Source organism: Stegostoma tigrinum, chromosome 26, assembly GCF_030684315.1.
Source record: "Stegostoma tigrinum isolate sSteTig4 chromosome 26, sSteTig4.hap1, whole genome shotgun sequence".
NCBI lineage: Eukaryota > Metazoa > Chordata > Chondrichthyes > Orectolobiformes > Stegostomatidae > Stegostoma > Stegostoma tigrinum.
This window is the reverse complement of record NC_081379.1, coordinates 4,849,543-4,870,228: the sequence shown is the minus strand read 5'-3', so window position 1 is coordinate 4,870,228 and position 20,686 is coordinate 4,849,543. Positions and strand designations below refer to the sequence as shown.

General features: G+C 40.7%; 1 protein-coding gene across 14 annotated transcripts in view; it reads right to left on the bottom strand.

The window, feature by feature from the left end:
* The window catches only part of fbrsl1 (fibrosin-like 1), a 955,204-nt gene that overhangs the window by 339,531 nt on the left and 594,987 nt on the right, over positions 1-20,686 (bottom strand). The gene's annotated exons all lie outside the window — the stretch shown is intronic.

The window sequence follows — 20,686 nt, the reverse complement described above, 5'->3', positions numbered from 1 at the left end:
TCAGTGAGTCAGATGGGTTTTTCCAACAATCGACAATGGTTTCACAGTCGTAAGTAGATTCTAAATTCCACATATTTTAGTTTAGTAATAAGACCACTGGACCATCATCTCCACCACTTTCTCCCCCAATTTCCTTGAGGCTTCCTGTTTTCACCACCCACTTGTGGCTTCTCAGGCTCCCAACAGCCTACTTCCAAGTTCCCATCAGCTTTCTTGTGGCTCGCCAACCTCCATGTGGTCATTGCTGTCTCCCATCTTCCTTGCAACCACCCGACTCCCGTCATCCCCTCTTGCAGGCCCCCCTCCACTCAATACCAACCCAGAGACAGAGCCCCTCCACTCAATCCCTACCCCGAGACAGAGAACCATCTTGACAGGAAGGCAGCTCTCCACTCTATCTCCTGTTGTAGGTAAAAGAGATATTCCTAGCCCAAGCTCCCCTCCTGGCCACAGAAAAACAACAGCAGGCTTATGGCCCTAATCTTAGGGATCCTACTCCTAAATCATGGCTAAGAGATAATGGGAACTGCAGATGCTGGAGAATCCGAGACAACAGTGTGAAGCTGGATGAATACCGCAGGGCAAGCAGCATCTTAGGAGCACAAAAGCTGACGTTTCAGGCCTAGACCCTTCATCAGAAAAGGGGGATGGGGAGAGGACACTCCCCTCCAACCCCACCACAACTGGCACTTTCCCCTGCAACCTGAGTAAGTGCTACACTTGCCCCCATGCCTCCTCCCTCACCCCCATCCCAGGCCCCAAGATGACTTTCAACAGCAAGCAGGTGTTCACCTGCACATCTGCCAATGTAGTAGACTGCATCTGCTATACCTGTAGTGGCCTCCTCTACATTGGGGAAACCAAGCGGAGGCTGGGGGACCACTTTGCAGAACACCCACGCTCGGTTCACAATAAACAACTGCACCTCCCAGTCGCGAACCATTTCAACTCCCCCTTGCATTCCTCAGGTGACATATCCATTCTGGGCCTCCTGCAGTGCCACAACAATTCCACCCGAAGGTTGCAGGAACAGCAACTCACATTCCACTTAGGAACCTGCAGCCCAATGGCATCAATGTGGATTTCACAAGCTTTAAAATCTCCCCTCACCCAACACCAGCCCAGCTCGTCCCCACCTCCCTAACCTGTTCTTCCTCTCACCTATCCCCTCCTCCCACCTCAAGCTGCACCTCCATTTGCTACCTCCTAACCTCAAACCGCTCCCCCCCGACCTTGACCTCCCCGGACTGACCTATCCCCTCCCTACCTCCCCAACTATACTCACCTCTACAGGCTCCATCCCCGCCCCTTTAACTTGTCTGTCTCCTCTCCACTTATCTTCTCCTCTATCTAACTTTGATCCGCCTCCCCCCTCTCCCTATTTATTTCAGAACCCTCTTCCTATCCCCCTTTTCTGATGAAGGGTCTAGGCCCGAAACGTCAGCTTTTGTGCTCCTAAGATGCTGTTTGTCCTGCTGTGTTCATCCAGTTCTACACATTGTTATCCCTAAATCATGGCTCATGGTCTTGGCACTCAACCTGCCACTACCCCAACAACTTGGTTCCAAAAAAAAAGACTATTGCGGGACTCAAAAGTTCAACACTCCTTTCTCTCCACAGATACTGCCAGACCTGCTGAGTTTCTCCAGTACTTTCCGTTCTACATTGTTTTCATCACATTTGCAATTTTTCCAAGTTCTGCACCATTCACAAATTTTGAAAGTTTTTCCTGTATACCAAGATCTAGATCATTAATATACAGGTCGTCTATGGGTTGTGAACATGTTCCGTTCTCAATTTTATTTGTATAGTACGTAATTTGGAACACAATGTCAGGCAATATAAAATAGCTGTTCATAAGTATAAAGAAATTTCCTACGTCAGATCTCAAAAATTAATGTTAATAGCTTCCTGTATAGCATTGTGTTTGTAAGTATGAATATTCCTCAGTTGGATATTCTTAAATGTAGGACCTCTGTACATCAGGAAAAGCAGAGGTTCTCACACCAATGGCTAAGAAACTCCACTATAAACCTTCCACCAGTTCCAAAAAAAAACCATTGTTCATCATGACTATTTCCTGTCAATCAGCCAATTTCATATTCATGATGCTAATGTCTCATTTATTCTTTGAACTCCAGCTTTGTTTTAAAGGTACTGTATCAAATGCCTTTTGGAAGCGCATACACAGCACTACTCTAGTCAACCCTGTTACCTCAACAAAAAACTCAAGCAAGTTATTTAAACTCCCCTGTCTTTAATAAATGCATGCCAGCTTTCCTTAACAAATTTGCATTTGTTCAGGTGCCTGTTAACTTTGTCGTGAATTTCTAAAGTATTCCCATTACCATTTTTAAAGTGACTGACTTGTGGTTGATGGTCTTCCCTTTGCACCATTTTTGAAGAATTTTGAACAATTCTTTAGCCTCTGGCACTACCCATGTCTAAGTCAGATTACCGAAGTATGGCCAATAGCTCTGCAATTTCCAATCTCACTTCCTTTGATATCCTAGGATGCATGATAACTGGTTCCTTTGACTTTCCAACTCGACACATCCAATACCAACTCCTTAATAATTTTAAACAATGCAAATAGGTTCTTGTAATGCAATGGTAGTGTCCCGACCTCTGAGCCAAAGGGCCTGGTTTCGATCCCCATCTGTTTGAGAGGTGTATCTGAACATATTGATTAAAAACATCTAAACACTGCAAGTATCTGCACAATCCTCTCTTTCATTTATGACCTTGACAGCAGCATCTTTCTTTGCCAAGACAGATGCAACACATTCACTGAACGTTTGGCCATGTTCCCTGTCTCCATGTCTAATTCCCCTTCTTGGTTTCTAATCGGCCCCATTCCTTCTTTTACTATTTATATGCATATAGATGGCATCTGGATTCCCTTTCATGTTGGCTGTTAGTCTCTTCTCATACTCAGAGTCTAAAGGGAAATCGAAAAGAGAAGCTTCTCTTAATTGTCTTTTCAATTTCGTTTTCAACTCTATATTCTGGCCTGGTTCTCTTTACATCTCCTTTCAAATAGATATCTGTCATAAGCACATCTTTTCTGCTTCATCTTAATTTCTATCATTTCAGTCATTCAGGGAACTCTGGATTTATTCTCCTTTTCGGAAAAATACCTTAACTGTGCCTGAACTTTTCTTGAACAGAGAAAAATTGTTTAGTTATAGCTTTGCCTGTTAACAGTCATAAAGAATTACAGCATGGAAATAGACCTGTTGGTTAACTAATTCATGCCGACCAGATTTCCCAAAGTAAACTAGTGCTGTTTGCCTGCATTTGGCCCATACTCCTCTAAACCTTTTCTATTCACATACTTGTCCAAATATTTTTTAAATGTTGTAACTGTACCTGCATCTACTTCTTCCTGTGACAGTTCGCTGTACATACAAGCCACACTGTGTGTGGAAAAAATTGCCCCTTTGGTCCCTTTTAAATTTTTGTCTTCTCACCTTACAATTATGCCCTCCAGTTGGAACTCCCCTACTCTTGGGAAAAGACCTTTGTTATTCTCCTTATCTATGCCTCACATGATTTCATTCACCTCTAAGGTTATCTCTCAACCACCGGCCCTCCAGGGAAAATAGTCCCAGCATATCAAGCCTCTCCTTATAAATCAACCTCTGTAGTCCCAGTAACATCCTTGTAAATCTGTTCTGCACTCTTTCCAATTTAATAATATCCTTCCTACAGCAAGGCAACCAGAAATCTGATTCTTTGGCTCCAGTTCATCCGTGCCAAATCCATTCTAACTCCTAACTGACTTTTTCCATTTTGACCCTGGATTGGTCCTTGTCTTTTTCCACTGACAAACCATGCATTATGATACAATGATCACCATCTCTGAAATGTTGACCTACTGTCACTTGTCTATATTTTTTCAGGTTCTACATTATCCTCCTATAGTTCACAACATTTCTAAGTTTTATATCATCCTCAAATATAAAAATTGTTCCTTGTACATCTGGTTCCAGGTCATTAACAAAAACTAGGAAAAGTAAAGGTTTTCTGGCAGGTTTTTTTAGCCAACATAAACATTTTTTTAATAATGACCATTGTCCTCTTAATGTTTTGCTACTGTCATTTGATTCGCATGGCACACTTCACTCATGATAACCAAGTCCAGTAACAACCCAATGAGGAAGACAACACTGATGTACAGCAGCAGAAACCTGTCTTGGACACACTTTAGGAATCTTACCAGATTCTGGCCTTTACTGTGATAATGGTAAAGTGCCCCAATGCAACAGCTCTAAATTGCTACTTTTCTCAGCAATTTCCTTCCAAATTTGATCTTCCACATCTTTCCACGAGCTGGTATAGACTACATTGAGCAACATAATTTATACCTTTCTTGTTCCTCAATTTAGGCCAATTAGATTGTCCTTGCCCCTGCCAGGACATCTCCCCTCTCCTGCATTGTAATGCTCTCCTTAATCAATACTGATCCCTCTCTTATTTTTCCTTTCCTGATTGTATTCAGGAATATTTAACACCCAGCTCTGCCTATCACTGTGCCTGCTTTCAGTTATCGTTACAGTTTCCATGTGGTTATTTCAGTTTGCACATGCGTTAATTCCCATACTCCATGCTTTCACATGCAAGCACCACAACCCTATGTAGACTTCATTATTTACTCTCATACCAAATCCATCCAATGTCTTACCATTGTTTACTCTATTTGTTTCTTCCAATATTCTTTGCACTTGGTATCTCTCTCCAGTATTGCTTTATGACTTCTCCATCTTGGTCAAGTTAATTTAAACCCTCCCCAAAAATATGAGCATATTGGCCCACAAACAAATTGGTTCTGGTTTTATTTAGGTGCAATCACTTCGGTCAATGATAGGTTCTATCACCCATAACTCATCCACCATCTCTTCAGCCACACATACATCTGCTCTTTTTCCCTATTCCTGTACTTATTTGCATAAGCACCAGAATGAATCTCAATTAAGATCAATACCACCACTCAGTTCTGAGGAAGGGTCACCAGACCCGAAACGTTAACTCTGTTTTCTCCTTCACAGATGCTGCCAGGCCTGCTGAGCTTTTCCAGTAATTTTGTTTTTGTTCACCACTCAGCTAATGTCTGCTAACTCAGTGAATTCCTACTGCAGGCATGATATAGAAAAATGATTTTTTTCAATTCTTGATTCCTAATGGCTCATGTTTTGTATAATTAGCACTTATGGATGTTAAGTTGGATACAGACAATAGTTTAATTCCGACAAAAACTGAAATTGATGGAGAAACTCAACAGGTCTTATAGCGTCCGTGGAGAGAGAGCACAGTTAATATTTCGGGTCCGTTGGCCCTTCTTTGGATTGGTTGTGCTTGCTGCCAGTTGAATACAACATTATTAAAGTGCATGCGGCTATAATAGGGTATTTGTGGAAAGGTGACTGGGATTTGTGGTACTTTTCTGGACTGGCTTCAGGCACCCACTGTATAAAATCACTGAGTCTCTGAAGAAAACAAGGAAAAGTAAAATCAATTTCAGTATCATGCACTATATCATGTGCAATAGGTCTAACATCTGAATTACTAACCTATTTTCCTTTTGATATGGCGTTAAAGTATAGGTTATACTCAGATGGTAGGTTTCAATAGAGATTTACCTATTTCAAATGACAGGTGCTCAAACTTTACAGTTATAATCCTCTTTGAAATTCAGTGATCATCTACATGGCTTACGTTCTATCATCTCAAATTCCTCGTAAACCACATTTTCTGACATTTATTACAGTCCTTCACATTATTTATTTCAGCAATTTTTATGAACATTTAAATGAAAAAAATTATGCAGCTATAGTTTCCTAATAGCTGTATATAATACATGATGTGTGAAACAGCTTTAAACGTGCAACAATGCTGAAGAAAATATTACACGACTGTCTTTTTTCTTTTAACAAAATCATATCTCATTGCAAGCAGGAAAAACATTTTTGAATCCCTTAGTGAACCATCTGGAAGCATAATTATGCATAAAAATTGGCAGAGTATAATTCTAGAATGAAAACTGCAATATTAAAAACAAATAAATTTAAAAACAAATGTTTACACAATTATTTTTGATAACTCAATGACTTAGCAACAGCAGCTTGTTACATTGCCTTGAGATTAGATCATGGTGATGTAAGGAAACATTCTTCAAACTCTAATGTAGCACTGTGGCAGGAAAGAGGGACATCATATGTGCCTCTTACACAGACACGATGATGTATTAATACACGAACAGGGAACAAGAGCAGGCCATTCAGACCTTCCAATCGGCTATGTCATTCAATAAGACTTGATTTTATCCTCAACCCTTGTTTTCTGCATATTCCCAATGATCTTTCAGCCCACTGATCATCGAGAATTTATCTTTTTCTGCTTTAAAGTATTTCAAGATTCTGAATCCATCCTTTTTGAAGAATGCCTTTTTTAAATACTTGTAACCACACAGGAAAATAAAAGTATAAGTACATATAATGAATACTAATTATTTTCTTGATCCCATACTTTAATAATGTCAACGTCAGATTTGAGAGACATATGGAAAATTCAGAATTGATTGGGCAAAATCAATATTGCTGATGTAACTTCCTAGGCTGTACTGAAAACAGAGCAGACTTTCCAAATTGTTGTTCCAATAGCTTCCTCTCAATGGCAAGATCATCATTTGCTATTTTTCAGTTCTAGCTTAGCTCAGTTGTAATAATCTCAACTCTGGGTCATAAGGTTATAGCTTCAAGCTCTATTCTAGGATTCTGACTCATCAATGCAGTACTGCAGTGCTGTCACATTGCCACTTTTGGAAGAATAGTAGGGGAATTCAGCCCAATTGCAGGTTAACATTTATCTAACTTTCAACAATGGCTAAAATAAATCAAATGCTAACGTTTTTAACAGCATTTATTTTGAAGAATCTGCCAGCATCCAAACTGCTTACTCTGAGTGGTGACCAATAAAATGTGAGTTGTTAAGCACTTTGGGACACTAAATAAGTGCAAATTATTTCATTATAAAAAATATTTATCATTACAGCTTGGCATTCTTCATCAATGAATGGCCTGCTGCAGTTAATTCAATCAACACTGTTACAAATGATCTGTATCAAAATGCCTATTCTTCCAGATGTACCTCTGGTTACTATGTACAGTTCCATCTAACATTCAATTCAACAAACAAAAAAAAATCTGGGACGTACTGCCCCAAAAGTTTCCAATGAAATCTTCTAGTAGGAGCCATGCAATATTCTTATTACCCCACTAACCTAAATAGCATGTAATTTGTAATAACGTAGCATTCATTAACAGAAATGTTAAAAGCAATCTAGATCTGGAAGTGAAAGTCATTGGAAAAATACAAAAAAATTGCAGAAGAGGCGGAAAAGAAAGAGCTTGAATGAGTCATATTTGAGAGGCTCAATAAATAGTAGCCATATTCAGGTGGATTCAAAAGTGCTGAAGACAATTTAGGAAGTGGAACAATGGAGTATAAAGGGGTTAAAAATCTTAGTTATGGTATTATTTCTGATAAGCAAACATAATTTGTGTCAAGGTTGAGCAGCTGAGAAAAAGCCCAAGAACAAATTTATCATTGGGTACAAACTGTATTTAGCTCATCTCAGCCATGTTTACTGGCCTTTCAGTGCTGCACTGAAAACTGATTAAACTCAAGCACAGTGATGGGGAGTAGGAATACTGACAGCCATGCTGTTGGACTATCAACACTAGTTACAGATAGGCTTTGTATAACCATACTGTCCTTGACCGAACCGGAACATGCTCAAATATTAAAAAAATTACATAACAAATAGACTGTGAAGCATCAAATATGTTTGCATTAAGTGGCCATTTCCTGTTAAAAGCCTCTGTCTTAGCCTGTTCCTTGAGACAGCAAGCAGTAGCAAGGGTGAGTTTTACCATCTCACTCTCTCTCTCTCTCTCACGTGTGCGCACTCTCTCATGTGAGCCATTTTTATGAAATCAGTCTCATGAATAAAGAATTGCTCCTCATGAAGAAGTGAGAGCTAGCCTAATTTGACAGCACAAAACAAATGGGAAGCTGGCTGAAATCATTCTGTTTCAAGGTGACACTAAATGAAAGAGTCAGCAAAATCTTATTGGTATGCAGGGAGAGTCAGCACAGTCATCGGACATGAGATTACACTGAATTGAGGGAGTCTAACTCCATTAATTTTAAACTGGCAGAGGTGGTGATGGGGGGGGGGGGAAAATGGAACAATATGCATTATGTATTTGTTACAAAACTATCATGTCAAAATGATACTTAGCGATAAATTACACTGTTATCAGCAGTCCAACACCGCACACATTAATAATTCTGTATCTATCAGGCGAGCTGAAATGTGATGGAGAATCATGCACTCACCTGCACCATTATTTTTCAAAGGAAATATCATGGTTGACTGCACACGTATAGAAACCTCACAAGAAATGCACTTGCACAACACTGAAAGGTCTTTCTGTTATTCAGTTTTAAAGGAATATCTATCCTATAGGAAGGTGACGATGCCATTGGAAATCTGAAACAACTACAGCATAAAATCTGTAATGTACTAGAATGAATCACTAGTAGGATTTTTACCTTAAATATTTTACATTTAATTCTCAGCAGCTTTATTCATTACATACTTTAAGCATCAAACAATGGCACAGTGGTTAGCTCTGCAGCCTCAAAGCACCAGGGACCCAGGTTTGATTCCAATCTGCAGTCTGTGGGGAGGTTGCAAGTATCTCCATGTGTTTATGCTGGGTGCTTCAGTTTCCTTCCACAGTCCAAAGATGGACAGATTGGGTGGACTGGCCATGCAAAATTGCCCAGTGTTCAGGGATGTGCAGGCTTAGGTGGATTAGCCATGGTAAATGCGGGATTACAAGTATCAGGAAAGAGGGGGATCTGTGTAAGATGCTCTTTGGAAGGTTGGTGCAAACGTGATGGGCTGAACAGCCTCTATCTGCATTGCAGGGATTCTACGAATCTAAGCCACATACATTTGGCTTCTAGGCAAATGCTGCATAGGATTTAGCTCGATGCATTGTTATTCATCTTTGTGTGTCAGAAATTTGCTTCTTCCTGAATTTTTTGAACAAACCTTTTGAACATAATGCAATGAGGAAAATAATACTAGTGAAGGGGACACTTGAGTCTCAAAGTTAACAATGGCCAATACAAGCTGACAAACACTCAAACTGAGATAACAAGGTGTAGAGCTGGATGAATACAGCAGGCCAAACAACATCTTAGGAGCAGGAAAACTGATGTTTCGGGCCTAGAAACTTCAAGGTTCCTTGTTATTTCGGATTCTCCAGCATCTGCAGTTCCTATTATCTCAAAAACTCAAATTGAGTTTGATCAATTCTTTGCTATTTTAAAGGATTGCTCATTAAAAAAAAGCACAGACGAAAGCCTTCAATCCTTCAATTTTATGTCATTACTTTGAAAAAAACACTGTATAAATAATTCCGCTAACCTTCTCTGGGTTTATAACTCTTCATCCAATTTCCTTTTCAAAAGTTACTACTGAATCTGCTTCATCATTTTTGTTCATTACATGCCAGATGATCATGACTCCAAAAAACAAGTTGTCCTGATTTCCTGGACCTTTTGGTAATTATCTTAAAGTTGTGCCCAGTGGTTATAGACTCTCCTGTTGGTGAAAATTATTCTATCCCATCTTCAGCATCAAAATATCCCAATTTTAATCTGCATTTTGAAATTTCTGTTCAACAATGCCCACTCCAAGAAGAACAATTCACATCTCACTAGTCTCTCCACTGAGGACAAGTCCTTCACCTTTGGTTCTGAAAAAGAATATACATGCCATTGCAAATAAAAGGACATATTTAACTGACATAACACTTCTTCTGAAATGTCACAGAGGGATAGTTACTGCTATGAAGAACTAGGAACCTGATCTGTCATTCACTTCGACCAAGATTTATCTCGTCTTGGCTTAAACGCCACTTTCCTGCCCACTCACCATAACCCTTCAACCCATTACTAAGTAAAAATCTGTTCATCTGCTCTTTAAATCTAATTGATGCCATTGCATCCACTGCACTCTGAGATAATGTATTCCAGAGATTTACAACCTTTTGAAAGAAGTAATTCCTCCTCTCTTTTAAACCTGTTACCTCCTAGCCAAAAACTATGGCCTCTCATTCTGGATTGCCCCACATGAAGCAACATCTTTTCAATGCCCCTTAGCATTCAAATACCTCAATCAGACCTCCTCTTATTCTTTTGAACTCCAGAGAGTATAGGCCTGAACTGCTCAATCTCTCTTTATAAAACAAACCCCACATCTCTGGAATCAATTCTGTGAATTTCCTCTGAACTGCCTCTAACACAATTACATCCCTTCTCAAGTGAGGGACAAAACAGCACGCAATTCACATGAGGTCTCACTGGTGCCTTGTACAGTCGCAGCAACACTTCCCTAATTTTATACTCTATCCTTCAACAAAAAATGTCAAAATTCCATTTGTCTTCCTTATTACCCCCTTGACTGTTTTCGGTAATTCAAGCTCAAGAATACACAGATCCTTCTGCACTGAAACAATCTGAAGTTTCTCTCCATTCTATTTTTCTGACCAAAATAGATAACCTCTTACTTATCCAGGTGTGTTAAACGAGCATTCAGCTAATGCATTCAGATCCTTTTGTCCGTTTCTTATTTCTTCATTGGGATTTAGATTCCCACCTACTTTGCATTCTTGCATCCAAGTCACTAATAAAGAATACAAACATTTGGGTCCTGACGACTGAACCCTGTGGTATCCTGACTGCTCGCTTTCTATAGGTTAGCCAATCCTGCATCCATGCTTCCAATTTGTTGTGAATCATAGAATCCCTACAGTGTGGAAACAGGCCCTTTGGCCCAACAAGTCCACACTGACCCTCGGAGTATCCCACCCAGAACCCATCCCCCTAGACATTCATTCCTGAACACTAGGGACAATTTAGCATGGCCAATCCACCTAGCCTGGACATCTTTGGGCTGTGGGAGGAAACTGGAGCATCCAGAAGAAACCCATGCAGATACAGGGAGAATGTGCAAACTCCACACAGCAGTCACAGAGAGCGGAATCGAACCCAGGTCCCGGGTGCTATGAGGCAGCAGTGCTAACCACTGAGCCACTGTGTCGCCCCAGTTGTGTTTAGAAGAAATTAGAAGAGACCCACCACCTCATCAACAGTGTATTCACAGGGATTAAATTCACCAGAGAAGAAGAAACCAACAATCAACTTCTGTTTCTAGATGTTAAGGTAGAACAACTATCAAAACGAGGAGTTCCAAACCTCAGTATACAGAAAAGCAACACATACGGATCAAATCTTCAACTTCCACAGCAACCCACCCTAATGTCCACAACCAAAGCTGCGTTAGTGTATTTAAATGGACCAGGACACACTGCAAAACTCCAGAATTATGCCAGGAAGAAGAGGAGCACTTACACAAGATCCTCGCCTTAAATGGATATCTCCACAACTTCATTCATAGCTGCCTGCATAACAGACAACAGATGACACAATACAACCTAACACACTTACCACACTTCCCCACATCAAGAACTAACAACAAGATTCATAAGATCACTAGGAATCATGGTGGCCCACAAGCCCACAGCCACTCTATGGCAAACCCTTACTGGGATTGAAAAACCCATTCCCATGACATACAAAACCACCGTGGTTTACAAAATACCATGCAAACTCTATATCACCATTATAACCCAAATTCATAAAATATCAACATTGCTTAAAGGGTCCTTTATTGGGTCAATGCTTTCCCTTGTTCATTTTGACTTCTGAAGCTTTGTTGGTCAATGTTGGGGTATAACTCCACTTCTGGTTTTTTTCTCACATTTTGTTCAAATAACCAATTATGAAATGTTCTTAAGTTATTTGAGTATGGGGAGGAAATGGGAAAAGCATGAGTCTAACCCTCGAAGTCTACATGTGCATAATTATCCAACAGGGGTCACAAGCATTTGACTAAGTGCAAAACGTTTTACTAGCTTTTAGTAATTAAGGTGGAGGTTTACTGTTTTCACTTTAACTATTTATCTTTATTTTGGTCCCTGCTAATGCAAAACTTGGTTCTCCTGCAGCTGGTTACTTCCTACTATATATGAATGCAGCCAATAGCATGGCTTGACAACTGTGACAGGGTACAACTGAGTGCAAAAGAAGCACTTTTTCCTTGGACCTGGTTTCTTTCCGTCCTCTCCAAGACAGTACCAAACATGCCCCTTGAGCACAGTTAAAGTCTGAATGTGAGGTTGAACTATGATTGAGATTTAATGCCTCAATGCAAATTAAAGACCAATATTAAGTACTTTACTTAGTGGATCACTTCATAAACATTCCTTTTTAAACAGCAGTTGAGAGTGTAGCCACCCCTTTTCATCGAAGCAATATCATCGCAAATCAATAAAACAAAGAACTGTGAATGCTGAAGATCTGAAACAAAACATAAATTGCTGGAGAAACTCAGCAGATTTGGCTGTATCTGTGGAAAGCTCCACCATTTCATGGATGACAGAATTGGTGGCCCAACATCCTTCGCAGAGCAAGTTGGAATACGTGCCAAAAGTACTTGCGTTTACAATAAAGAGAAGGTTTAATTCTGGTTTTACTTATGTATGCAAACGCCTATTGCCAGAAAATATCACAGAAGCATCATAGAATCTCTACAGTGTGGAAACAGGCCCTTTAGCCCAACAAGTCCACACTGACCCTCACAGCATCCCACCCAAATCCATTCCCCTATAATGCACCAATCTAAATATCCTTGAACACTATGTGCAATTTAGCATGGTCAATCCATCTCGCCTGCACATCTTTCGACGGTGGGAGGAAACCCAAGCAGACACAGGGAGAATGTGCAGAGACAGTCTCCTGAGGGTGGAATCAAGCCCAGGTCCTTGACGCTGTGAGGCAGCAGTGCTAACCACTGAGCCACTGTGCAGAAAAAAATCACTAAGAATGCCAATTCTGTGTCCATAATCCATAAATGCAAAAGGTTATTTATAGCAATATTATTATCGTCCCTATTTTAATCAGTTAACTAAGTGCAGGCCAAGGTTCAAACTGGATTTTCACCTATTGCCCATTAACTGTTGATTACCTCTGTCACTACATGGAAAACTATTTGATATAAATGTTTGACGTTTGATGAATATACAAGATTTACACAATTAACATTTGCTTAAATTTCTCTAATTTGCTAAAATTTTGTATTCAGAATGATGTCACTCCTTTTCCATGTTATTCACTTGTCAGCAATAACATTCCGAGAAGGTGAGATGCAAGTCCACCTTAGTTTAAATTTCAATATTAGAAAAGCACTTTACAGAACTAATGTGACAACCTTGCCGTATCAGCCAGTCTGAGGTCTCGTGAAGGTGAAAATGTAACGGTTGAGTTGGGGCCCTGAGCCCACAAGGCATTGACTGGCACATGGTTTTCATCCAGGCCTCAGAAGATTCTAACTTACCATACCACATGATCCTAGCTCTGTTTGTCATTTGAAAGTGACACCAGCACATTCAGACAATGCCACGATTTCTTATTTGCAAAATATCTCACTGTGCGTACAATACTAAGCCAAAAATTATGCTGCCATTTCTTTAGTTACTGCTTTCCTTCCTACCAAGTATAAAAAATGTCAGTGTCCCAAGAATCCTTTCAAGAATATGTGAGATACCCCACCATTAGTATAATTGACACTCAAAAGCAAAATAATTAATAGTTGCATTTTACATGAAGATAAACTCAAGCTCCGAGTAACTTCTACAGAAAAGTTAATGTTTGCAAATTAGATAAGTTAGAACAACATGACTGAATATATTGAACTGACATCAAACATACGCCGTCACTTGCTTAATAGCTGACATTTGAAATCAAATATTCACAACAATTTACACACCTCATTGACTGGCAAATCTTCCCTGACTGACCAAAGTACTGTCATAGAGAAAACAGGGACCAACAGATTCCCAAGCTCCCAGGCAGAATCATAAAATGACAGAAAGAGGTGATTTGGCCCACTGAGTGCTGCACTAACCCTGTGAGGAGCATGCGACCCAGACTCAGCACCCCAACCTACCCCATATCCCCACGGCTAATCCACCTAGCTTGCACACCCCAGATGCTATAGGGCAATTTAGAATGGCCAATACAGTGAACCTACAAATCTGTCAACTGAGAGAGGAACCAGAGCACCTGGTGGAAACCCATGCAGGTTCAGGGAGAACATGAAAACCCCGAAGTCACCCACCCCACACTGGAATCAAATCTAGCAGCCTAGAGCTGTGAGGCAACAGTGCTAACAACTGAACCACCATGCTGCCCATCAGAGAAATGTACAGCACTAAAGGAGGCCAGTTGTCCTATTGCCTGTATCTACTCCCAAAAGAGCTATCCTGATACTCCCATTCTCCAGCCCTATCTTTGTAAATATATCCAGCTCTCTTTTGAAACCTTGTATGTAATTCATCTCCATTCTCCCATGCAGCTCATTCCTAATCCTAACAACTTTCTCCTCATCTTACTCCTAGCTCTTTTGCAGATAACCCTGAAATTGTGACACCTAGACAGTGAGAGAGCAACTCGTGGAAACAGAATATCATTCTGTACACTGTCAAAATTGCTCATAATTTTGAGCACCTCAATAAAGTCACTTCTTGATCTTCTCTGCTCCAGGGAGAATAAGCCCAAGCTCTATTCTTTCCTTGTATATGAAATTCCTAGTATCATTCTAGTAAATCTCCTTTGCTTTACCATCCTTCTTTAAATAAGATGCCCAGAACTGAACACAGTACGACCATGGAGATTTGTAGAGGTTATCATCATTTGGTTGCTTTTATACTCTATGTCTCTATTTATAAGCCCAAGGATTCTGTAAGTCTCATCTTGCCTGACTACCTTCAGAGAATTATGCACATGAACCGAAATGCCTCCATTCTTGTACTCCCCTCAAAGTTGTACCATCGACCCTGCATTCTCTTTTCATGTTTTTTTCCCCTCACAAAATGCATGACCTCACTTCTCTCTGCATTGAAATTCCTCTGCCAGGTGTCTGCCCATTTAGTCAACTTGTCAATGTCTTTCTGAAGTCACTCAGTTTAAACCTCACAATTCAGTACTTCCCTAGCTTAGTATCATCTGCAAATTTAGAGATTTTGCTCTCAATGCCCATCTTCAAATCTTTTTATATATACCAGAAAAAGCAAGAATCCCAATGCCGATCCCTGGGAAACACCAGTTTCAACTTGTCTCCAGTATGAGAAATACTCATCTATATCTACCCTCTGGTTTCTATCTTTCAGCCAACCTCTGGTCCATGGTGGCAAGGACCCATCAATCCCAAACATTTCTAATTTGCTAGCCAACCTGCCATGTGGCACCATATCAAATGGCTTCTAAAATACAAATATAAAACATCCACAGTGCTATCCTCATCTACTGCCTGTGTCATCTCACCAAAGAGCTCAATTAAATTTGATTTACAAAAGGTTTGGAAGTATTTTGTTTGGAGACAATGGTGCCTGTGTATGACTGCACATCACTTCTTCCATACAGAGTTCAACTGATTATCTTAAATTGGTTGTTAGTGTAAATTAGTGCATTCAGGATTGCTCAGCAAGTGCAACTGAATTGTGGAATCATATTTAAGCATGGGCATTTTAGCTCTGGTTCTGAAGGCAAGTTTTTTGAATATGGCTTGTATTCCACTATTGGAATAACCAAAGGAATGTAGTGTTTGAATAATCAGGCAGTGGTTGGGATGTGTGGTGTTGGGATCACGTGGTGACAGGATACGCCATGCCAATTTAGAATACTGACATGGAATACGCCAGTTCACTCTCTACATGCAATTTTATGGCGGCAAAGCTTTCTGATGTAATTGCAAAAATATCTGAAGTAGTTTCAATAAATTGGTGAAGTAGCAGCATACTGGTACATAATGGAAGGTTCAAATTGAATTCTTAGCCTTTGACTAATTTTGGATGTAAACTGCTCTCAGAATGGAGTTCATTATGTTAATCAAAGTATTGACTGAAAAAGCAAAGTAAAACTATACTGAGGTGCACACTATAGTACATTCTGACCTTAAAGAATTAGTGAGGTGACTTTAAAAACTACATAACTGATCATGTACATAAGCTTTTAGAGACTTCGAATGAAAAAAAATTGCTTGTAAAAAAAAGTGCAATTTTCTTTTTCAGTTGAGATCTCAATAACACAATCTCAACTGCAAGATTGTGCAAGGTGGGTTTAAAGTGATTGGTCCTCAAATATTGTCTCTCCCTACATGTGAAACACATATTTTCTACTCAGTACCTACTCTCAGAAATGCAGTTTTGATTAGGATCTATAACACTGGCATCTATCCAACAATGTGGAAAATTGCCCCGGTATGTCCTATACACAAGAAGCAGGACAAATCCAGTCTGTCTGTTTACTTATCCATCAGTCAACTGTCAATCATGAGTAAAGTGATGGAAGATGAATTCAACAGTATTATCAAGTAGCACCTGTTGACATCGAGATTATGTTTGATCAGTGTAGCATCAAGAGCCTTAGCAAAACTGGAGTCAATGGAAATCAGGGTGAAAAGACTCTAATGGTTGGAGTTATACCTGGCACATAGGAAGACGGCAGTTTGGTTGGAAGTTAATCATCTCAGCTCCAGGGCATCTCTGCAGGGTAATGTCCTAGGCCCACCACTTTTGGCTGCTTTATCAGTAACCATCCCTCCATCATAAGGTCAGAGGTGGGATGGTCGCTGTTGTTTGCACAATGTCAGCACACTATCCATGACTCCTCAGATACTGAAGCACTGCATACCAAAATGCAACAAGACTTGGACAATAGCTAAACTATGGCTGACAAGTAGCAAGTAGCATTCATGCCACACAAATGCCAGACAATGCCCATCTCCCATAAGAGATAACCTAACCATCACCCCTTGAAATTCAATGGCATTACCGTCACTGAATTTCCAATTATCAACATTACGGGGGTCACCATCAGCCAGAAACTGAACTGGACTAGTCATATACAGTGGAAACAAGCGAAGGTCGGAGACGAGGAACACTACAGCAAGTAACTCAACACTCAGCCACCCACCATCCAGACTTGGAAATACATCACCATTTCGTCACTGTCACTGAATCAAAATCTTGGAATTCCCTCTCCAGCAGCATTGTGGATCTACCTACAGCATATGGATTGCAGCAGTTCAGGAAGTCAGCTCACTCAGCTCATCAAGGGTCATTTAGGGACAGGCAATAAATGCTGGGCCAGCCAATGACACCCATGACCCGCAAGTGAATAGCTTGGTTCTGATCTTTCACCTTTGGTCCAGGAACTCACCACCTATGTTTAGGACACAACCCACACCTTCCACCTTTACCAAAGCTTGCAATTCCCTGGCCCCCAACACCTCATCTTCACAGTGGATGTTCAGTTCTGGTACACCTGCATCCCTAAGGCTGGCTTAAAAGCCCTCTGTTTCTTCCTCTCCCGTAGGCCACCCAATCTTCCTCAAGCATCACTCTCATTTGCCTAGCAGAACTGGTCCTCACCCTCAACAATTTTTCTTTTGATTCCTCCCACTTCCTATAAACCAAATGCGTGGTTATGGGCACCCGCACGGGCCTGAGATCTGCTTGCCTCTGTAGGATTCACTGAGCAGCCCCTCTTCAACAGCTACACCGGCAGAACCTCTTACCTCTTTCTCCGCAATATTGATGGCTGTATTGGTTCTGCCTTGTGCTCCTGTGAGGAACTCAAAAAGTTCATCAACTTTGGCAACACCTTCCACCATGCCCTCAAATTTACCTATGCCATTTCTGACGCTTCCCTCCTTTTCCTGGACCTCTTTGTCTATCTCCAGTAATTGACGTACCACTGACATACATTTGAAACTCACCGACTTCCCCAATTATCTCTACTACACCTCCTCTTATCCAACCTTCTGCAAAAATTCTATTCCATACTCAATTCCTCCATCTCCACTGCATCTGCTCTCAGGGTGAGGCGCTCTACTCTCGGACTTCCCAGATATCCTCCTACTTAGTAGAATGTAGTTTTGTACCCCTCTGTTATTAATGATGTCCTCACCTGAGTCTCCCCCATTTCTTGCATTTCTGCCCTCAAATCCTTTCCCCTCAACAACAAGGGCCCCTTGGTTCTCATATACCACCCCACCAACCTTCAAACACAAAGCATCATCTTCCAACATTTCCACCACCTATAATCAGGCCACACCACCAAAAAGATATTCCACCCCTGCCCCATCTGCTTTCCGCAGAGACCGTTCACTCCACAACTCCCTCGTCAGCACCACACTCCCTACCAACCCCTTCACCTTGGTACCTTTTCTTGCAACCACAGGAGGTGCTACACCTGCTGCTACACATTACCTCTCACCTCCATTCGAGGCTCCAAACAATCCTTCCAAATCTAGCAGAAATTCACCTGCACTTCACCTACAGTATCTGTTCCTCCTGATGTAGTCTCCTCTATATTATGGAGACCAAATGCAGACTCGGGGACTGGTTTATGGAGCATCTGGGCTCTCCACGCACCAACCAAACTGACCTTCCAGTTGCCATCCACTTTACCTCCCCTTCCCCTCCCATAGTGACATGTCCAACCTTGGCCTCCTCCATTGTCAAAGTGAGGCCAAACATAAACTGGAGGAACACCTCATATTTCGCCAAATCTCTCTTCCCCCAAACCTGTCCATCTTTAGACACCTATCCCACTGACCAACCACAACAGTCCCCTACCTACATCAACAGCTTCAAAATCTCACCACCGTCAAACTGTCCATTTTCCTACTCACCTATTTGCTCCACCATTCCCACTGACCAACCACAATAACCCCCTACCGGCATCCACCTATCTCCATCTCACCTATGTCCTCAGTCCCACACCCCTTTCTATTTATTTCAGGGCTCCCCTCCCTCTTCCTAGTCCTGATAAAGAGATTTGGTTCAAAACATTGACTTTCCTGCTTCTTGGATGCTTTCTGACCAGCTATGCTTTTCTAGCTCCCCATTCTTTGAGTCCAGCTTCCTGCATCTGTAGTCCTTACTATCTCCAAGTCAACAAAAACTGAGAAGCCATGAGTGTAAACTTCACCAAATTATAACACTATCTTGAATTAATTTTAACAATGATCTCTTTTTCTGCAGTCTTGAAGGTTTTTAACCAGTTTTTGGTTCAACGGTTCAGCTAGTTTGAGTCAATTTATTAAAAATATATCTTATATACTATGTAGACTGAACATGAAAGTGTTAGACAATAACCACAAGTGGTAAACATACCACTGAAACCCATATGAAACTGTTAGGTGGGAATTACATTTAACTGTTTATCTACCACTATGAAAAGCAAATTCAACATGTTCTTGGAAATCCAGTAGGCACTCAATATGACTAATCAACACTGTGGTTTAACGGTCATGAAAATGTGCATTTCTTTATTCTCTTTGTGGTAGTTTATCATTCTGAGCATACACAGAGAGATGGATGTCATTAGATACAAAGGCAAATTATATTTGTGAGCTGTGGCAGATTGCATTATTTTAATTTTGTTTAAACCAGCGCTCAAAATACATGGAGCTGTGGATGAACTTGCTCCATGAGCCCCAAAGACTATAAAAATGAATCACAGAAGTGAACAGTCAGAAAAAGTCATCTCTGCACATAGAACATAGACATTTTACAAGGATTTGCTCCTCCAATCACAGTCAGTTTCTCCCCCAATTTTGCTGCTGATAAACTAGCTAGTGTGAGGTTGCCAGGTGAGGCCAGGAGGAGCAATCAGTTTGTTGAGTCAATGTCAAGGGAGACGGTGGTGTTGGTGGGAAAGGTTTTGATTTGGACAGGCGTGAAGAGGTAATGTGGAGTGCTGAAGGTGAAGGCAAAACAGTGGCTGCAAAGACAAGAGAAGTGCAAGTGGCTGTAAAAGGCTGAGGAAAAAAATTCCGTGGCTGCATAGGTGGAATGGAGAATAGCCAGGAGTTGCCGAGGCAGGAAGAAGTTAGTGGCTTCAAAGAAGTGGAAATCAGTCACAGTGAAGAGGAGACATGGAGAGAAATGAGTGGCTGTAAAGAGCAGAAAGGTAGTGGGGGCAGGAAAAAAAATGAGCAGCTGAAAAAGGGGTCAGGAGACAGTGACAGAAGGTGGAGAAGTAAGTGGTTGCAAAGAGAAGATGGGGAGAAGATACAGATGGAAAGAGGGCAAGGGAGGGAAGCTGTCATGAAGACAAATAATTTTAAGCCTGTTAATGGAAGGTACTCAGCCATGCAGGGAAACAGGAAACCTTGAAATCACTGAGCTAATGAATTCCTTGCGAATTAATGTTCTTTTTATTAAGTTTGTGTCTGTTATTTTGAAAAAAAAATTACCAATTTGTACAAGGCAATACATGATAGATATGTCATATTTTAAATATGATAGTGTTTACTGACTTAAAAGTTTTCCTTCTATGTTTTGGATTTAAGCTTAATATAAAGGTATTGATTACTGTGGGTATTGATGAATTTTTCTCAATCTGTTTCTGCGTATGTCTAAATACCCCATATGCCAACACAAGTACTGAACATATCATTGCATGTTACAGCATC